We start from the raw sequence: 21,034 nt of genomic DNA, 5'->3' as shown, positions 1-21,034 counted from the left end.
AAAACACAAAAAAATGGATACATACAGAAAAGACAAGCAAAAATAAATATGGATAAATACAGACAGAAATATCAACAACAACAAAAATACCATAAAACCGAGAGCCCTAACTTTAATTTTAACATCTAGTGTTTTCTGTTCTTAGAGCTTATTTCGTGAGGTTCGAACCATTGTCCAACTCGAGAAAAACAGAAAACACACTTAAGGCCTCATTCAGGGGCCTAATGCAGCCTCCTGCCCTGCAGAGAGCCCCCAACCCTTCAGGGATCCCCAAACCCTTCCTAATAGCTCAGTTCCGCTCCTAGGCCAATGAATATCTGTGAGATATGGGAGAAGCGGCAGCCCCTCTCCTCATACCACAGTGTAGGAGGGCATCATTTTACGTTATGCCACTGGCCTCATTACAAATTTGTCTAATGGAGTGGGGGTTTTACCATTTGTGTGTTTATATTAATTGGTACTTGAGATGGTGCACAGGGCAAATACTCAGGGATGCATTGTTATGTGGATATGCTAAATTGACGATATGCTCCTGATTTTGGAGGGCCCCAGAATGGCCTAAAGGAATATATCAAAATTCTCAACAGTAATAATTTAAACATCTCCTACAAGACTGTTCTTGCATCAGTGGGATATTATAGTTTGTTCTTTTATGGAAAATAGGCGAAATTAAATACAAACATACCTAGAAAATAAACTTTTTGCCAGCAGCATCTCATCAGAGTGCTCACCCACACAAATTGAAAATATCATAAATTTAAGAAATATTAAGAGATTGAAGAAATTGATCTGAGTGGAGTGTGCATTGTTCTAAATATGTTGTGAGCTGTAAACGTGATTTGTGAGGCTGAGGAAAGAGGAAGCATGTTTTACACAGTTTACTAATTGCAACGGAAATGTTGTTGACTGTGCACTTACAGGAACTGGTCAGGGGTTGGTTGCGCCACATGTATGCCACACATGGAACTAGTGTCTAAGGCAAAGTAGGATGACAAATCTGAAAAAAAGATTATGTAATCGGAGTAGGCAGTACGATACAGAAAATGAAAAGCAGCATACAGGAATATGTAAATGCGACTAACATGAACCTTGTAGCTAACAATGAAAAAAAAATCCATAGCAGTAATCCAAAGAGACTAAGTGTAAAAGTTACCTTCAAATGTGGTATTGAATAACAGTTTTTTTTTTCCAAAAATTGTATACCATTTTATGACGTCTATATTTTTCTGTTTCCAGTACTCGTACAATTTCGGTTAATTTAGCCTACAGAATGTCCAGAAACAATAAAAATGTCACGAGTCTCTTTCTTTTTTTACTTTGACGTCTCCGGCAAGGATAGTAGCAATCCCGCCCTGCATGAAGGCCCAAGGAACACTGGAACCCACAAGCGGACTTTTCTCTCCACTAGGGCAATATACTTCTCCGCTTGCTCCTTGCTGCTTGATACTATGCCGTGAGCAAGGAAAGCAGAACTTGTGAGACGGTACAGAAGGGCACTGTACAAAATGGGTGTCCTCTAATCGCTCACGACACAGAGTGCAGCACAATGGTAAACTGTTTGGAATATAAGAGTCTGGATTGCTTGGAGGGTGGACTAGCTCCATTGCAGAATGCGTAGATGCGCCCACACTTTGAATATCCCTGGGGCCCATCCTTCTTTGGTTCATAGATGGAGGCGGTGGACTATTGCTACTTCTCCTGGCGGTGAAGTGTATCTGGTTTAAATCTTTGGAAGTCGTGTTCCCACCAGCATTATCTGCAACCAGTATGAGGGAGCCATTGGCGACTGGGTGTTTTGTGTAGATTCGGGTGGTGTGGTTCGGCTGGAATGGGGAGATACAGAGGATGGTGGTGGAAGGAAAGACACATTCGTCATAGATTGGAGTTTTAACGCGTCTGCTGTCAACCACGATAATGCTTCCCCATTTACCTTGGCAGGTCCAGCATCATGTTCGGGTGCCACTTTTCGGGACTTTCCTGCGCGAGCGCCTGCTCTGGGTGCGGCGCTGCCTGGTTCCCTTCGGTAGCGTGGTTCGGGGTACGGCTGTGCTCCGTGCTGGTGCAGCGCCAGCAGCGAATCTCGCACGGTGCGGGGTTTATGCATCTACTCATCTGGTTTCTCCTTGGAACCTGCAGGGTCGAGGCGGCCACTGGCCATCGCGGGGCGGCGGGGCCCGGGACTTTGTCGGTTCACCTCTGGTGCCTCCTCAGGCTTCGGAAAACCATTGGAGTTGCTGAGGGGGTGTTCTGGGCCAATGCGAGGCGGCCTTTCCGAGGCAAGCGGCTTCGCGAGCCCTGGCGAACAACGAACGGTCGGCGGCTGGCCGTGCGCGCGCTTCAGATCCCAAAGCATAGCCCAAGGCATACGGGGCAGATCACATAGGTAGCACGACTGCCGCCGCGGCGTGGGCCCCGTCGCCTGGGAGGACATGGGGTCGCGGCTCTGGCGTTAATAGCACTGGTAGGTGGGACGCATGGCCTTCCGCGAAAAGATGGCTGCCTCGCGCCTGTGACACTATCTGAATAACAGTTTTGACATAGTGAGTCAAAAATGATTCTGAAGCTTTCTACGTTTTTGAGGAATGTTTTAAATTCAGAATTAGGATTATATGTGTGTTTTTAAATGATGGCATGTTTTCTTATATTTGGGATAGGGACCATTCTTTAATGGAATATTGAAAACCAGCATTACCATATACGCTGTTTGATGAAGGAACTGCATTTACTTAATTAGTGAATTCTCTCATTAACTATTCTTGGGCTGTGTTGTTGAATGTAAGAATTGTGTCATTTGAGATAATCAATAGATGCAAACCAGTAGAACGATTACTATACTGAAGTGTCCTCCTCAGCCTGGGTACTCCTCATTGACTACACCACACACACAGCTTAGTATAACACGTCTTTATTCTTCTGCGTGTAACCGTGAACTCAACATTCTAAACCTGCATTCACTATGTTGTAACGCTTATGTCACAGTTCTGTGGAGTTCATCAGGGGCCACAAGGGATCCGTCATTGCTAACTCACACAAGACTACATCTCCCACTCTGTTAAATAAAAAAGTAATTAAAAAAATATATATATTTGTACAATCATAGTTCTTTTAATGAGTCTTCATGGCGCTTTGATCACTCGTCCTGACCGTTTCTTCAGAAACTGGGGACAGTCAGTAGATGTGTCCATGACCTGCACAGGTAATGTAGGAATAACAACAGTCAGGGTTTTTTTACTTGTCATTTTAGACCCAGTCTCTACATTGACATCAGTGCCTGACGCGCAAAGATTTAAAAAAAATGGTCAACCCAATATACCCTTGTAGGTTTGGGCAGTAAATCAAATCAGAGTGAGAATATCTACAAGGGATTTCACTAAATATCCAACATAGTTTAGGTGAATCAATAAAGTTCAGGAGTCAGTTAGACTAATCAGACTCAGAAAAGTGTCCTACTGGACTACCAAGGGCAATCAAATTGCAATGACACAAAGGAAAGAGGAAAGGGAAAGAAACACACAACAAACGGAGAGTTCTAGTTGTAAAAATTGAATTTATCTTATTTAAATTAATACTTGAAAAATTTTAGAAGGGTACAGTTTACACACAGTTCATATCAGCACAAGAAGTTATGACAAAGATGTATATCTGGATTAAGGCATACAGTTCATAACTCAAACATCAGCTCCAAAATAATCAAAGAGCAAATATTATCTTCAAACTCAATAAATGTTGCTCAGGAGAGGTAGCTTTTTCATGGAGTTGACGGTACAGTCGACGTTTCGGTCTCTTTCGTTTTAATCCATGAGACCATCTTCAGGACAATTAGTTTAAACAGGATATGAAACCTTCTGTCTTGAACAAGGGACTATGATTCAATCTTAGGACGGCGAACAATGATTCAATCTTAGGATAACGTGCCGTTATAGATAACCAACAGACCAACCACTCATTCAGTATGACGAATTACAAACAGTGAAGCCACAAACCGGTCTTCTTCTGTGTTTTGAAGGTACTAAAAACATTTCTGTTTAATTGTTAACGGAGCAACACGAGCAGCTATACAAAACGGCCAAGGTGCAGCAAGAGCCACATGTTGATAATGCGAGGAAATTGAAATTGAAATTAAAATATTTATAAAGTGCACGACTACCGAGCGGTTTCTTGGCGCTGGGGATGCAATCCCGTGGGCAGGACATGAAGTAGGCCGCTAATGTGGAAAAGCTTGAGAGAAGAGAAATGTCTTGAGAGCTTTCCGAAACTCCAAGTAGTGGGGGGAGGATCTGAGGGTAAGGGGAAAGGTATTCCAAAAGGCGGGGGCAAGGGTAGAGAATTTTGTGCCTCCCGATTTCTTCTTCTTGAAGCGAGGAACAGAGAGAAGGGATTGGGAGGAAGAGCGCAGCTCTCTGCCTGGGATGTAGGCCTTAATTTCAGAATTAATGAAGGCGGGGGCCGTCCCTGCCCGGGCCTGGAAGGTTATGCAACCCATCTTGAAGAGGGTGCGTTCCCGAATGGGAAGCCAATGCAAGGCTTTAAGTAAAGGGGTGACGTGGTGAGACTTAGGGAGATTAAAAACAAGTCGGGCGGCCTGGTTTTGGACCAGCTGTAGTCGCCGAAGGCCATAGGCAGGGACACCAGTGTACAAAACGTTGCCGTAGTCGAGACGGGAAGTGACCATGGCTAAAAGAATGAGTTTGAGGGCAGAGAAGGAAAAGAAACGTGAAATCTTTCGGATAGTGCGGAGAGTCAGGAAACAAGATGAGACAACTGAGCTAATCTGGGAGTGCAGAGTGAGGTGATCGTTCAATTTTATCCCTAAAGTCTTGACTGAGGGGGAGGAGGAGGGAGGAGGACCCAGGGAGGGAGGCCAAAACAGAGAATTCCAGAGGAATCGCATGTAATGGACTTCCCAGGACATTGGACAGTAACCATGTCTCCTTTGCTGGTCACAACATAAAGAGCTCAGCATTGAAGGATGCATCAGATTTTCCTTTTCTAGATTGACAAACATGCACTTGACCTCCTCTAGTGAAAATAATGTCCTTTGCATATCAGCGTTTTTCCGCTGTCCTGAGCATCAAAGTCGCACAGCTTTCACCTGTGGTCACCTGAGGGTTCGAACAGTAAGCTCGAAGAGTAGACTGCAAGACAGTTTTAAGGTTGGGTTTTTCCAGTACAGCACGCTGAACAGCTTTCTTAAGAGTACTCATGAAATGTTTGACAAGGTAATTGGCCTGTGGACAAAGAGGTGTGCTCTTCTGATGATTCACATTAAGAAGACTGAGAAAGTCTCTGAATTCTTGAAGGTTGAAAAGGAGGGAGGGCCACCCTCAGATTTTAGGATCGCAGGAACAACCCATGTCACGAAGATGCCATCTAATCTCTTGATGACTCTTTTTTGAGTGATGAATGAGAAATCTTCAGTGGAAAACGGAAGTAATCATCAGTAATCACCACTAAATGATGTCCGTTGTCAAGAGGACTGAAGAAGTCAACAGCAATTCTTTCCCTTCCATACTTTGGCAACTCTGGCATGTCTAAGGTCTGTTGAGTTGTTTTCTATGAAAGGCAGTTGCATAGGTGACAGGCCATGGATGCTAGGCCATAGATGACAGGTTTCAACTGTCTCATCGAGATGTGGAATCCAGACTCGGTCTCAGAGAGCTAGTTTTGTGGCCATGATTCCACAATGTCCTTCATGGACCATTTCAATTATCTGTTGTTGCAGACTCTTCGGAATAACAATTCTCAAACCTCTTAGGATAATGTTTTCCTGATGGAAAGTTCATCTTTAAAATTTTTTAACTTCTGGTACTCACTGTCACTGGTAAGAAGTCGGGGGTGCTGGTGCCAAGACAGATGTGTAATAATGTCTTTTAGATTTAACATGTCACTATCTTGACTTGTGGCAGTGATGATATGTTCCAACGAAATGGCAGCTGGTGTGCTTGATTTCACTATTAAATTTATGTATGCTTCTGCCAATTTGCAAGGAGTGCCAGGGCACTTCAGAGGCACTCTTGGGCAATAGCCAGCAGTGTTTTGATCTTTACCTGGACAGTGCACAATTGTGTACTTGTATTTCTGTAATTGTAGACCCCAGCATTCAATGCGAGGTGGTGTCTTTGCCTTTGGATTGCCAAAGATGGTTAACAATGCTTGATGATCTGTAACAAGCGTGAAAGGCTTCCCATACAAGAATATGAGGGAATGTTGACAAACCCACATCACTGCTAAGCTTTCTTTTTCAGATTGTGAATAACCACGTTCAGTGTGGCACAAACGTCTGCTTGCATAACCCACAATATGTCTATGAGCATTTGGGTGTCTGCTGTGCAAGAATTACGCCTAACGTAATCGGGATAGCATCTACAATAACCTCAGTATGAAGCTTGGGATCAAGGTATGACATTTCAGTAGCGTTTTCAATAGCTTGTTTAATTTTCTTGAAGCTTTGCTCGGGTTTATGTGACCAATATGAAACATTCTTTATCATCAAGTCTCTTAAGGGAGCATTAAGGGAGCATTCACAGTGGCAAAGTCGCATATTAAGTCTCGTAGTAGCTGGCCATGCTAAGGAATGAACTTAACATGGAAACATCTTGTGGGGGACAGGCAGTTGACAACACTTGCACTTTAGCAGGATCAGGTGTCATACCCCTATCAGCAAAGATATATCCAAAGAATGTTTTCTTTTTCTTATGGAACTCACATTTCTCAGCATTCAAAGTTAAACCGGTTACAGCGAGCAAACTACACACTTGCATGAGAGCTTTATCGTGCTCCTTCTGTATAGGTCTGAAAACTCTCATCGCTATAATTGAAAGCATTCATGACAGGCTGTATGATACATCGAATGACATCTTGAAAAAGCTCCACAGCTGATGGCACACCAAAGCTCAGTATTTTATAATGGAACGGACCAATGTGTGTATAAAAGGTTGTATCTGCAATTCTCCTCGAGTTCCACCTGATGATAACCTTTATTCAAATCAAGTCGAAAGAATATCTCTGCACCATTCAATTGTGTTATCATGTCAGCAATGTGCGGACCTAGATGTCATTTTCTTTCAATTGCCTTATTCACTTGACGCATATCCACGCAGATGCATGCAGCTCTTTCACTGTCCTTTTTGGGTACTATCACTATGGGTGAAACCCATGGCGTTGGCCCAGTGGAACACTCAATGTTTCATATTTAAGTAAGGATTCAAGTTCTTTTTCAACAACTGGCTGTAGATGAAATGCAATCCATTGGTGTCTTTGAGCAATAGGACTGACATCCTCATTAATGTGTAATTGTACTTTCATAGTCTTGAGTTTTCCCAAACAAAGGGAATTGACTTAATATTTCATGATGAGCATTCATGTTATAGTTCACTGATATCAGTCCCATCTCAGCAGTGGTGCTGAAGCTGAGCAAACAGGCACTTGATGTTGTACCTTGAAGTACATGAATGGGTGCTTGTACTTTTGTTTTCCTGTGTTTCATTGTTGCTACGAATTAACCTTGACTTTTCAATGGCGTTGAGGCAGCTCACGTATATACTTTAGTTTTTGATGGTGTAAGCTGGGGCAATGAAGATAGTTCATTGCATTTCTCCTCAGGCATAATGTTTATCGACGCACCACTGTCAATATTAAAAGGCTTTGAACAATTGTTGATTATAAATGTGATTTTCGGACAATGTTTGAATAACCTTGGTGCTTAGTCCTGTCGATTTTTCTTTAGCCTGTATTTTTCCTCACATGGGGCAAGTCCAAAATGCACATTTCTCTGAGATAAATATCGACATTTCACAACATTCTTCTTCACTTACACTTGATAGTGATACTGAAGAATTTTTTGATAATGATTTCAAAGACGATCAACATTGTTTGGTGTCAACTTGCCTCAGCCGGTGCTGTCGCTTGGCCTTGTGGGTGTGTTGAACATCACTTCTGGAACGTTCAGGCGTCCATGTTGTCTGGGCGCTGTGACGCATTTACTTTTTCCTTCGCTTTGCAGAGTGTTAGAAAATGGTTCTCCTTCCCACAGCCTTTGCATATCTGTCCAATTGCGAGACATTTATCTCGGTTTAGAAACCAAAACCCACACCTGAAACACAAATTCTTTTTCCATGGAGACATCACTCTATATGCTTCGGCCTTGTGATTTGGCTCACTTTTCATGTTTATGACTGACTCACGCTGACGACACCCAAATAATGATCTCTCTCACTCACTCAGGGAAGGATTCTACCCAGAACTTTAGGAGCTGTATGGAGGCTGTCTCTCAGTGGATGGTGCAGAATTTCCTGAAACTGAATGGGGAGAAAACGGAGGTCTTAATCTTTGGGGGCAATCAGGATATCTGGTCAAGGGACTGGTGGCCACCCTCACTTGAGGAATGCCCCCACCCTCGCCAGTATGGCAAGAACCTAGGGGTGCCAATGGACACTGCTCTTTCCTTTGACCGTCAGGTCAATAGGACTGTCTCCACCTGCTGTGGCATTATTAGGGTTCTTAGAAAGATCGCTCATTATCTTTCCCCTGCTGCTCGGAAACAGGCTACGGTGGCATTAGTCTCTTCCAGACTGGACTATTGTAATGCCCTTTATCTGGGCATTAACAAGAGCCTTATCCATCGTCTTCAAATGGTCCAGAATGCTGCAGCGAAGATGGTCCTGAACCTCCCTAGATGTACCTCAGCCTCGGCAGCGCGGGAGAATTTACACTGGCTTCCCATACATTGTAGGATCACTTTTAAAATCCCTTGTCTATCTCATGGAGCTTTCTATGGTACTGGTCCAGAGGGGATCAAGTCACTTGTACATCTCTATACTCCTAGTAGATCCCTTCGCTCCTCTGATAAGAACTTTCTTGAGGTCCCCAGGTTTGTAAGAGCAAAATGGGGAGGTGGAGCGTTTTCCTCTGTGGCGCCCAGATTGTGGAACTCTCTCCCCCCTGAGATTATAGGGCAACCCTCTCTCTCTCTGTTCCGGAAGGCCTTAAAAACCTGGCTTTTCGCTAAAGCGTACTTGTAAAGCCGATTCTTCTGACTATGTGTTGGATGACCTGCTTTAGCGCCTTGATGCCCTTGGGCTAAGTTACGCTTTATAAGATTCTGTTCATTCATTCATTCACTCACTCTGGGCACCACCGGCCTCCTTGTTAACAGCTTGCCAATCAGCACGCTCTTCAGCTCTGGCAGCCATGAAAACTTGCTCCAGACCAAGATTTACTTTTAGCATTCCTCGTCGCACGAATCTGACAGTCATCTGTTAAATCACTCTGAGGCATATAGCTTTCTTATCATTAAATGAACTGAACTTACAGTGTTTGATGAGTGTATCTAGTCTGCTCTTTCTAAACCTGGTTGCATCCGCCTTTAGCGTTATCACTCTGTATGATGTATAGCTTTCAGTTGCGTAGTAGCACAGTACCCATTTTTACGGCCTGTCCTGCAGATTCTTGGCCTATGATTTGTAGACTGCTCAGTGAAGCTTTTGCTTATGCCAAATGTCGATTCTGCACTTCGACGAAGGCGCACACTCAAAAGCACGAGCAGTTTGCGGGATTACAGCATACTCTCAGGGAGAGAACTGTCAAACTTCGGGTTCCTTATCCCCTATCCCATCGCAGTTGTAGCAGCCCGGGCACTTGCCAATGACTCTGCTACACAAGGAGCTTAGTATAACACATCTTTATTCTTCTGCGTGTAACCGCAAACTCAACTTTCTAAACCTGCATTCACTTCCCCGTGCTTGAACGCTTAAGTCCTACCTAGTCCATCAGTAGCTACAAGGTTTTTGTTATTGCTAACTCACTCAACACTACATATACTACACATTGTAATGATCAGTGTGACAGCCTTGTGTTGTAGTTATCCAGTTTTGTTAGTTGAACTGGCATGTGAAACACTGTGGCCGGCCTTTTTAATTTTATTGAACATAAACACATTTAGATAAGTATAATTGCATTTTGTAAACAAATCCAACCTCACCCTGTGAAGTAAGGCACATTCATATTTTAAAATGCGTGAGGGCGTGTGGAATTCTGCTGACACAGTTTAATTAACTGACGAGTGAGTGAACTGAGGTCATGGAAATTCGAAGAACATTTTCCATAAATTACCCCACCTAGATTTCCAATAAAACCCTAGAGGTTCATTATTGCAGAGATCCTGTGCTGTTTCAACAGTGAAAATAACTAGCAATTAAAAATGTGCTATGTAAGTGCAGTCCTCTTGTTCATTTAGCAGAGCATTGTATGGTTGTTTAGCAGGTTTGTGGGTCTTAAGTATGGAAAGTTCTCAAAAAAATATGGAAAATGGGGCAAAAAGCAAAATCATATTTGATCCATGTCAATGCATGCATGAATATTACATCTGTCAAATATGATGAGGTGTGGCACACACTGTGGTTTAGTGGCATACACCAACTCACTATGGCAGCCACTTTCAAGGCAGACACTAAAGGTTTGGTGCCTTTTTCACAAAATATGCAAAGATTACAAGCAGTGCTTTGGTTGGAAAGCAGTTTCTTTTAAAGACTGTGCGTATGTTATGGATGCTTCTGAATAAAACTGTAATAGTAGTGCCACATGCTTTAATATTGGATTATAACGTGTTATCGAGGGTTTAAATGTATTCACTAAATAAGAAACAACAAGGAGGACAAAATATAACAGGAGTCCGGTGTCACCGTTGAAATCCTCAGAAACCAAGGTAACATTAGTGCAAAAATAATTTTGGAAACCCTTGGCCTCAAGTATCACTGCTCTATATAACACAGAGGCCTACATCAGGGCCCAACAAGCAGAGAGCAAGTGTTGAAGCAAACTATGAGTTAACCTCCAGCAAGGATGACCGCTTGTGCAATGAGTCCTGGTCTCCAGATCACCCTTCCACCACAAAGATACAAAAAATCTCCAGTTATTGACAAAGATCAGGCTTTCCAGAAAGGCTGAATTAATTCCACCTTTTAAAAAAAAACATAGCATTTGTCTCAGATTGTCACCTTGAGTCCCACGGGGAAACCCACATAAGCCTTCAGACCCTGAACTATCATCATTCTTTTCGCACCCAACTACTCCCTTTTCTGTGTCCAGATGGAGGTCTGGGAAACATAGCCTGTGATTCTTGCCCTTTAACACAGCTTTCTTTGAACTATAGCATGCAATGCCTTCTTCTGCCATTCTAATGAGAATGAGTGTTGTGAGACAATTACTGGTCCTCCAGTGCCTTCCACCACAGAATTGCTACACAGCACAATTTTCATGGACAACCTTTCTCCCAATTATACTTGCCTTAGTAGTCACTATGCGAGCACGGATTTCAGGTGCATGCAGGTAGTCACTCAGTAAGTTGTATAAGTGTTAAATCAGAAGAATCGATGAGTGCATCCCCAGAAAACTGAAGGAATTCTGTCCATTCATCTAATTTTAAAGATGCTCTTGGAAGAAAGTTTTATTAAAATACAAAACATAATACTTAAATTCATATCTGCAGTGTTACCGTGCAGGATGTGGTGCTGAATAATATTTCATTGCAGCTGATGTTTCTAGTTCACATAACCCACTGTTTAGCTAACATACAATTAATTTTATTAAAAGGTTAGGAATGTAGTTATGCTGTATTCAGTCCTCATGAGTGCAAAGACTTAAGGCAACTAAACATATATATTTACCAGCACAACATTTGCAAAATAAACTTGAAATAACCACATTTCCCCCCCAAAAAACAACAAAATATAGTTTATTGTTACAAATAAGTACACATCAGATGAAATACTCACTCATACTTACTTCATTCATGTCCACATGCACACAACACATCTAAAAATTTTAAATCACAATGTCAAAAAGACAAAAAATGATGCTGAATGATAACTAATACATTTTACAGGAGCTAACCAGTCTTACTTAAATATTTTGGTTCTGCCTCTCTACTTGCACAGCGTTGGAGCGGGCGCTCCGCTGTAAAACCACTCGTTGACTCCTGCCAAGACTTTGCCCACAACTTTGTTTTGCTGACGCTAGTCCTGCCCTGTAGTCCCCCCGCCGCCGCGATTCCAACCAAGCGGCCGCCGAGCAGGGGACTACCTTTCCCAGAGGGCTTAGTGGCGGACACGGCAGGCACGCGCCAGGAGGCGCTTTAAATCGCCGTCATCACCCGCGTCGCGGGAGCGCGCGGGAGTGCGCCGGGCGAAGCCCGGGCCAAGGGCGGGCCCGTTTTAGCCCGTTCTAGCAACATACACCTCGACGGACCAGGTACCCCAATTTATCAACTGTCACTGTTGCCGGTAGAACCTGTGTTCTCCTCTAAGCAGAGCCCTAGATACAACCACCATGACCCGAGAGACTAGAAGCAAGACAGCCAAGGCCAATGTTCTACCTACTGGCCCTATTGATCGTTTCATTACACGGACTAATGAGGTAATCAATCAAAGTATATCTCTTCTAGAGCGAAGGGTTTCATACGACCTCGCTATTGCTAGGAGGTCGTCATTGGGACCCATAGCTCTAGCCCAATCTCCCCTCAATCAGCCACCAGATATACCTGTGTTAACACATTCACCAGTATTAATACAATCACTGCAACTACAGCCATCTGTCTCAGCAGAGATCCACTCAATCCCAAAATCAATAGATCTTTCTGTCTCAAATCTCTCACTAGACACAGATACCCTAGGGAATCTAGAAATCACACCCGACCTTCAGCTACTACAGTCCCAGGAACCAAGTACAGGTTCTCAGCACACGGGGCTAAAGGAGGGTGCCGTCCCTAAGCAGAAAAAAGACAAACCAAAAAAAAAAACAAGGCTCCGCCCATTAACTCAGAAAGACCCAACTCTTCAAATATGCAGGGTTTATCAAACGCTCCAGATCAACATATAAATTTACCCCATATGACTGGAGATAACGCTGGGGAACCCTGTCGTCTTTGCAGTACAAATACACAACTCCTGGCAAGCTTTAGGGAAATCCTAAAACACCATCTTCAACCCCTAGAACGTAGTATTATGGCTATCGAAAAACAACTGGCGAAGTTGACTCAAAAACCATCCAGCCATCATAGCATGAACCAACCTAATATAGGGGCTAGCAAGGGAATCTCTATAAGCTCCAGTGCTCAAGGCGGTTCGAAAAATGTCTGCGAATCTAAAACTTTAAATGTCCTAACACCTCAAACTACACAATCAAACGCCAAGAAGCCTAACACCTCCGCCCCCCTCAATCCTAATTCTTGTAGTGTGCTAATTGATATAACCCCGACTAACTCTCTACCCCAACCAGTTCCCCCCAATCTGTAACAATCCAGCCAATTCCTGATAAAGGTCCTGTACAGCCACAATCTCAGAGACCAATTCCATCTTTAATTCCCCGGCTCGCCACGTTAAATGTATTAAGTGACGGGAAAAAGGAGTATAAGTCCAGACGCCTGTTTCACCTTCCACGAGAAGCGTCCCCCTTTACCGTCATTTTCACAGGGGTCCCGGAACTCCCGGATACCACGAAGGAACCATCCTGGTCCCTTCAAAACAAGGTTCTACAGTGGCTTAATATCAACAGGCCTACACAATCTGCCTATACTAGCAGAATATCCACAGTGCGTAGAGTATCGTGGATAGGTACAGAACCGAAGAGCATACAGGGAGATTGCATAATAGTTAACTGCGAAGACCCGATTACTGTTGACCATATCTGCTCATGGCCAGCTCTAGCCAAGAGCGGGGGGATCGACGCTTATCGTCTTTCCTTTTTTTACCCCCCGAAACATATCCACCAATATAACAATCAAAACCCAATGGCTTCTAACTGGGAGCATTCACTGGAGAGGCCCTGGGACTACGAGGGTCCCTGGCCTACCCAGAGAAATATTAGCAGAGAATGACAATCCCGGCCATGGCTTTCCAACAGAGAACAGGTTCCTCTGGCAGGTTGGCAAGGTCTCTCTACAAGAAATAGGTACGACTGTCTAGAAATGGTCGATTGACCGTCAACCAGCCCAAAGTGCAAGACTCAGCTTCGGAGGTCATCTACCCCTCCACTGCCTACAATGAAAGTGTCGGCAAATTTACCACCATATACAATCTTGCCATTCCCAAATACTATCAGTGCCCAACTCCCACTACCTGTATTTTGTCCCGCTGCCCGTACAGGTCCCGCTGTGACGGACTCTGAAACCCCTTTTGGTCAAATTCCTCTCTTGAACGAGGGCTCCAAGTCTCTTCCACTTATAGAGACCCGGACATGCCCTACCCAACTAACCACAACCGATAATGTAACCATAGTCCCCTTAGAAAATCAAGTAGGTGACTCCCCTCCATCCAACGATTTGTCCCTATCCGTCCTATATTGGAATATTGCTGGCCTTCGTTCCAAGACCAGCTTACAATCTTGGGCGGATATGACTAATCAGAACCACATCCTCTGTCTCCAGGAGACCTGGCTAACGGTCCCCGTCCATCTAGTGGGCTTTAAAACTTTCTTCGTTGCAGCAACACAGGGTTTGCTCGGAAGACCTAAGGGTGGTTTAACTGTTTATGTAACTAACACCTTACCCCCTACATAAATTACTACCTTAAAAGAAGAAACGTGTTACCAAATTCTAAGTATTCACATTGAACACAGATTTATTTTCCTTTTGGTAAACCTATACAACAATCTCGCACCCACTGACTGTGAGCAGACAATGAACGAAATTACCATCTGCCTAAAGTCACAGCTGAATAAACTATCGTCTCTCCCTCTTTACATCATATGGGGAGGCGATTTCAATATTCCACTCTGCCCTAACCATAGAAATGGAAACTGTGGCCTGAACGACGAGTTTGATTTCCCCCTGGCCCATTTTGTTCATAGCTCCAATGGGAACTTTCTGAACGAGAGTCTTGCCACGCTGGAATTAGAATACGCGAATCAGCTGGTTCACCCCCAAGTCGACTTCTTCACAACATTTCACGGTAGGGGTCTGCCTAGCACAATCGACTTCATTCTTTGCTCACAGAACTTAAAGGGCCAATTGGCAAAATTTTCTACAGGTACAGATAGCTCCAGCGATCACTACCCAAATAGAATTACATTGCAACTACAAACAGTGTCACTTCACACAAATGCCAGAAGCCTGCTAACGCAGGAATCATTAAGTATGGACAAACTGAACGGGTTTACAGTGAAATGGGCCAAAATAGATCCCGATTCAGTAACTCAGAAAGTTCTTAAAAAAGCTATTGGCTCTGTCAACGACTGCCTAGATCCCTGCTCATCCCCTCAAACGGTGTTGGCCAGCTGCGGCAGGATTCTGGGAATGATTAAAGAGGAACTAACGCGTACCACCGCCCAGAAACCATCGGCAGATGGCTGGTTTAACTCCGGGTGTCGGAAAGCTCTTTCAAACCTTAAGGTAGCTCTCCAGACTATCCCGAGGGACCGCCTAGAGATAGCAAGACTAAGAAAACTCTATAAGGCCGAAAGGGTCAAGCGAACGAAAGACATCAAAGCCAATCTGTGGTCACAACTTCACCTTAGCTGTCGATCAAGGGACAGTGGTCACTTTTGGCGTGTGGTAAAATCTCCCTTTTTGTCAAATTCATCGTCTACTCAACATCTTGACGTTGCAATAACAGCAGAAGAATGGGTTTCTCACTTTTCTAGAATTTTTGGAGAACCCACAACTAATCCTATAGAGGAAAGCCCTATCACCGTTTCTACAATGAACTCAAATATCTTTCCATTAAACATCCGCTTTGAACATGGAGAGGTGCTCAGGGCCCTAAAAATGTCGAAACCAGGTAAGGCCCCCAGTCCAGACGGGGTGCTGGTGGACATTTTTACTCACAACATCGAGCTATGGTCCCCGCTACTCACTCAGGTTCTGACCGCGACAACAACCTTGGGCCTTATTGACTCCTGGTCTACATCCATCCTCCTTCCCATCTTCAAAAAAGGTGACAGGAACGATCCGGTCTGCCACAGACCCATTTCCCTCCTGGACTCTTTGGGTAAGGTAGCGGGACGTTTGCTGCTGGAGCGTCTTCAAGAGTGGGCACATACCAACAACACCTTGACCGACCTCCAATATGGGTTCCAGGAGGGTCTTGGGACTGTAGAACAGGCCCTGAACCTTGCTCTCTTGATAGGGAAGTATGTGAATGCAAAAAAAGGCCATTTATTTCTAGTATATGTCGACCTCAGTGCGGCATTTGACTGCGTACAGCATTCGAAACTCTGGGCCCTCCTCGAGGTAATGGGCGTTGATCCTCCTCTGATAGCCTTCTTGCGCGAACTTTACTCTGACGCAACTGCAAAAGTCAGATATGGAACCAGCGGAGAACTTACCCCCTCGTTCAAAATTACGAAAGGAGTCAGACAGGGCTGTGTACTGGCTCCCTTCTTGTTCAATCTGTACACAAATGGCTTGGAGGCAGCCATGTTAGAAGGGAGCCAGGATCTTCCACAAATCAAACATCGCCCTATACCTACGTTGCTATATGCCGACGATTCAGTCATTTTTGCCAGGACGCTGATTCAATTACAAGCACAGCTTAACAAATATTGTTCTTATATGGATTCCCTTGGCCTCAAAGTCAATATAAAAAAGACATTCGTCATGCACCTTGGCCCGAAAGTAAGAAACCCTAAATCCATCTTCGTTGATAAAGTCAAACTTGAAAGAACTCGTGTCTATCCCTATCTGGGCATCCCGGTGAACGATTCCCTGAGTTGGCGGCAGGCCGTGACAAGCAAAAAACTGCTTTTCATGAGAGCGAAGGCAGCCCTAGTTTCCTTTTCAAGGAAACTGGGGAAACCTGCACCCCCTGAACTTCTCGCAATATATTATGCCAAATGTCACAGTGTGGCAACGTATGGTGCAGGGGTATGGGGCTACGGTCCGATAAATTCACTCCAAACGATCGAGAACGAGTTTGCTAAATATCTGTTGGCCCTACCCAAAAGTGCCCCAACCTATGCCTCGTTAACCGAATTAGGCATGGATTTTATCACAGACACCACCCGCTGCCAACCTATGCTTCTGTGGCACCGTATCTGGACAAAAGAGGAGTGCCACTTAACGCGTTCTATAATCTCAGACTGTACAGCCCTTGTCAACTGGGAAAAAATACCTTGGCTAGAATATATCAGGAACCTTTGCCGGGATATGGATCGCACCAACTTCTTCAACGATCCAATGAGCATGAGTGATATCTCAAGAAAAGATCTTAAAAAGCTGTGTTTGTCCCATTTTAGAGCCCTTCGAAGTGCAGCAGAACTGGTAAAACCTACAAACTCACAAGTTATTGCCGTACAGACCCATTTGGGCATACAACCATATCTGACCTTCCCTCTGAATAATTATGAAAAGTACCTTCTTACAAGATTTCGTTTTAATTCCTTTTTCCGGCTTGTGACTTTTCCAAACGTCCAAAACTGGTCCCCTGTTATTATTCCTTGTCCCTGTGATGATGTTTCCCCCCAAACAACAATACATATTTTATTTTTCTGCAAATTTTATGTTTTCCCAAGGAAGGTCTGGATTATGCCCTTACTAAGATCAAGCGGCTTAAGAACCTGTCGTCTTGCTTTTTCAAACTTGCAATGTCTGAATTCTCCTACTACAGCAAAGTATGTAGCTAATTTTTTTAAATCCTGCATCAAATATCGACGTAACTATGAGTAACCTACATTTTAGCTTATGTTTTTATTCTCCTTTTAATATGATTGATTAACTCCTTATACGTCTTTTAAACATGTGTAATTGTAATGCTTTTTTCTCTGTACTTTTTATGGTTGCAATAATATGTGGCAATCGAATAAAAGATTATGAAACTGAAACTGATATTTTGTAACATTTGAAAATATTTTGAATACTTAAACATTGGGAGAGACAGTGACTAACAACCCAAAGGTTTTACAGTAGGAGAGCAAAAAAAAAACACAGTGTGGCACAGGCTTAGATGGTATTCAGGACTCATACATAGATACACTTTTAATAATGTTTCACATTTCATGATAAGTTTATGTAGTCTATTGTACCTTTTCGTGCGAATGGAAGAGGAGAGCCTCTTCTCAGAAGATTGCTAAAAGCGCATTGGACAAGGGGAGAAGATACAACTTGAACTGCAACTTTACTTTTCAACTGTTTATAGTAGTGTGAGTTCCTAGAGAAGGTTAACTACTTACCCCATTCCACTCTAGGGCTGAATACTAACTTATTTTTGTCTTATGTTTTTTGAGACTCTACAAGTTTGTGAACCTCTCCTTTTGGGAAGTTCTTATATTGAGTGATTGAATTTGAGCTTCATGCTCTGTCTCACTCTTATCTCTCGAACTTGTACTCTTTATGGGGTTTAGCTAACACCACTTTTGCTCCTTTCTTAGAATAGGGATTCTTTCCTTTACGATACGCACTTGATATTGTGATCATATGATCTACCCATATTTTTATTATTTTTGTTATTTGACTGATGCATTACCTAACTGAATAAAAAGAAAACTTACTAAACTCAATGAAAATAAAACCCTTAAACACTAATTCAAACTTTTCTCTATTGCCTGAACTTAGAAAAATTGTTAGTACGATTTCTGTGATGCTTAGCTCTGATCTTCTCATACACGACTGCAAAGGTCTGTTGCAGAGAAGTAAGGACAATTACCGAGCGGAGATCAATCCTGTTTGAGCAAGATAGAGATGTTAAACCATTTCATTTAAATTGATTCCCACTCCAGCACTCTACATCATAGGACACAAAGAAGAACAGGTCCTTTATCGCGGATTTAGTTGTGCTTGTGAATTTCTCTAACGTTTGGACCATTTTTTTTTAACACATTTTATTAGGTGTTTTATTTGTCATATAACATACATTAGTCTATCACGTGAATTTTTCTCATTCCCGGTGCTTACAACAGTATTCCGATAACATTTTTGGGTACAGCATTGTTATGCTAGCACGTTCAATAGTCTCTAAAAAAAAAAGACAATAATTCGTATATTCATATAGTGTCGTTCTCTAGACTATATATGAAATATTATGACTCTACAACTTCTAACTATCCCCATTAACCTCCCTCTACCCCGAGCTTCCCTGGTCGCAGTTCCTGTGCAATAACATATTATTAGAACCATTGTTACCTTTAAATTATCTTGCAATGTGTATATGTTTACATACAACTTCGCATTTAGTACACATGAGAACGAGGCCTGGGCAACACATTTCATCTCATTACATAAAATCTTCAGTCAGCGTGTTCTATATCAGCTGATTTCAGCTCTTCCAGCCTAGTCTCCCACTCTAACGATATTGGTGTCTTACGCAGTACTCTGACTTCTTCCCTGCGCAGTGCTGCACCTTCTGCACTACTCCAGCGTATCATTTCTGTACACCAATGCGATATAGTAGGGGGTTTACTCGACTTCCAGCGCATAGTAAGAGCTCTAATAGCTAATTTTAATGCAAGGTCTATGAAACGGTATTGTACTTTGTGTTTGGACAAATGTTTGTGCAGACCCAAGATGCATTCCTCCACAGTGTCGTGAATCCCGTGGTGTACCGCTGCCCCGGTGATTCTCCTGATCGTGTCCCAATATCCCCTTATTACCGGGCATGCCCATATCATATGTATCATGTCTGCCCCTTCTGTCTTACATCTCGGGCATAAGTGCTGTGTTTGTGGGAACATTCTATCCAATCTACTCGGGGACAAATAAGTACGATGTAGTATCATTGTCTGAATACATTTAAATTTTAAGTTTCTTGATACCTTTCTGGGATGTTCTAGTACTGCCGCTCATTCCTGCTCTGAAATGTCTCTACCTATATCCCCCACCCATGCAATTTTCAGTGCTTCCAAAGGGACCCGTGCGTGGACACTGATGCTAGTGTACAGCCAACGAATCAGGTGTCTACCTCTTCCCATGTAGTATACCATCTTCACCAGCTCATTACTGAAGGTTCCTTCCTTTGCGGTGCCCAGTGTTTTTTCATGTATTGAAACAGTGTGGCTTGTGTTAAGTACAGTTGTGTTGGGGCTCCCGTTTTGTGCACGAAGGTATTGTGGTCTAGTAGCATCTCATTACTAAATAAGTCTCCTACCGTACTGATACCCGCTTCCGCCAAGGGTGTTAATTTGCGAGCAGTGAGTATGCCACTTGCCAGCGGGATTCCCAGCAGTGGAATGTTGCCTGTGTATGCAGGGGGTGCATTTGTGTATCACAGCGCCGCTTTCCAGCACTTTAGCGCAGTGTCTAGCAAGGGGGGTAGGTCTCTCGGTTGTTTATGCCCTGGCAATAATAAAGCGTGTAGACTTCCATTCTCTATGTCCGCGTCAGTGTACCCTATTTCCTGCAGATTAAGACCCACCGTCCAGTATGATAACCATTGCAATTGGCAAGCGTAATAATAAGCACGGAAGTCCGGAACTCCCAGCCCTCCAGTGCGAGTACCCACTTGCATTTTTTATAAGCTTGTACGTCTCCTACCCTTCCCCCATATTACATCTATTAACAGAGTATTTAGCAATTTGAAAGTGGATTGCGGTACTATTAATGGTATATTTGTAATAATACAATAACCGTGGTAGAACAACCATTTTCGCTATTGCCGCTCTCCCCATTACTGACAGTGGCAGTGCAGTCCAAAAGGCGACATTGGATCTTAGGGCTCTAATCGCTCTGTTAAGGTTGCCGTCCAGCATGTCCGCATTTGTCCTGTATATCTGAATACTCAGATACTTGAACATGGTCTGAGCTATTTGGAGCTTGGTATCTCCGAAGTCTATATCCACTACATCTTCATTTTCCGTGAAGAAAAATGCATGGGATTTTGCAGTGTTTAAAGCCAGACCCGACAACCCTTTGAATTGTTTATACAAGTCAAATATTGGGGACAGAGGCAAAAGGAGATCTCTGACGTACACAATGATATCATCAGCGTAGGCCGACAAAAGGTGTGTCGCGTTCCCTATCGAGAGTCCCCATCCCAGAAAGTCCTGTCTCATTTTTATTGCTAAGGGTTCTAATGCCAAAATGAAGATAAGAGGCGACAATGGACAGCCCTGT

General features: G+C 43.3%; 1 protein-coding gene and 1 pseudogene across 2 annotated transcripts in view; one reads left to right on the top strand and one right to left on the bottom strand.

The window, feature by feature from the left end:
• The window catches only part of RETREG1 (reticulophagy regulator 1), a 729,848-nt gene that overhangs the window by 463,080 nt on the left and 245,734 nt on the right, over positions 1–21,034 (top strand). The gene's annotated exons all lie outside the window — the stretch shown is intronic.
• On the bottom strand, positions 1,293–2,431 carry LOC144826846 (interferon regulatory factor 2-binding protein 2 pseudogene; annotated as a pseudogene).

Source organism: Lissotriton helveticus, chromosome 4_1 (genome assembly GCF_964261635.1).
Source record: "Lissotriton helveticus chromosome 4_1, aLisHel1.1, whole genome shotgun sequence".
Classification (NCBI taxonomy): domain Eukaryota; kingdom Metazoa; phylum Chordata; class Amphibia; order Caudata; family Salamandridae; genus Lissotriton; species Lissotriton helveticus.
The sequence above is the reverse complement of the archived record's forward strand: the minus strand, read 5'-3'. Positions and strand labels throughout refer to the sequence as shown.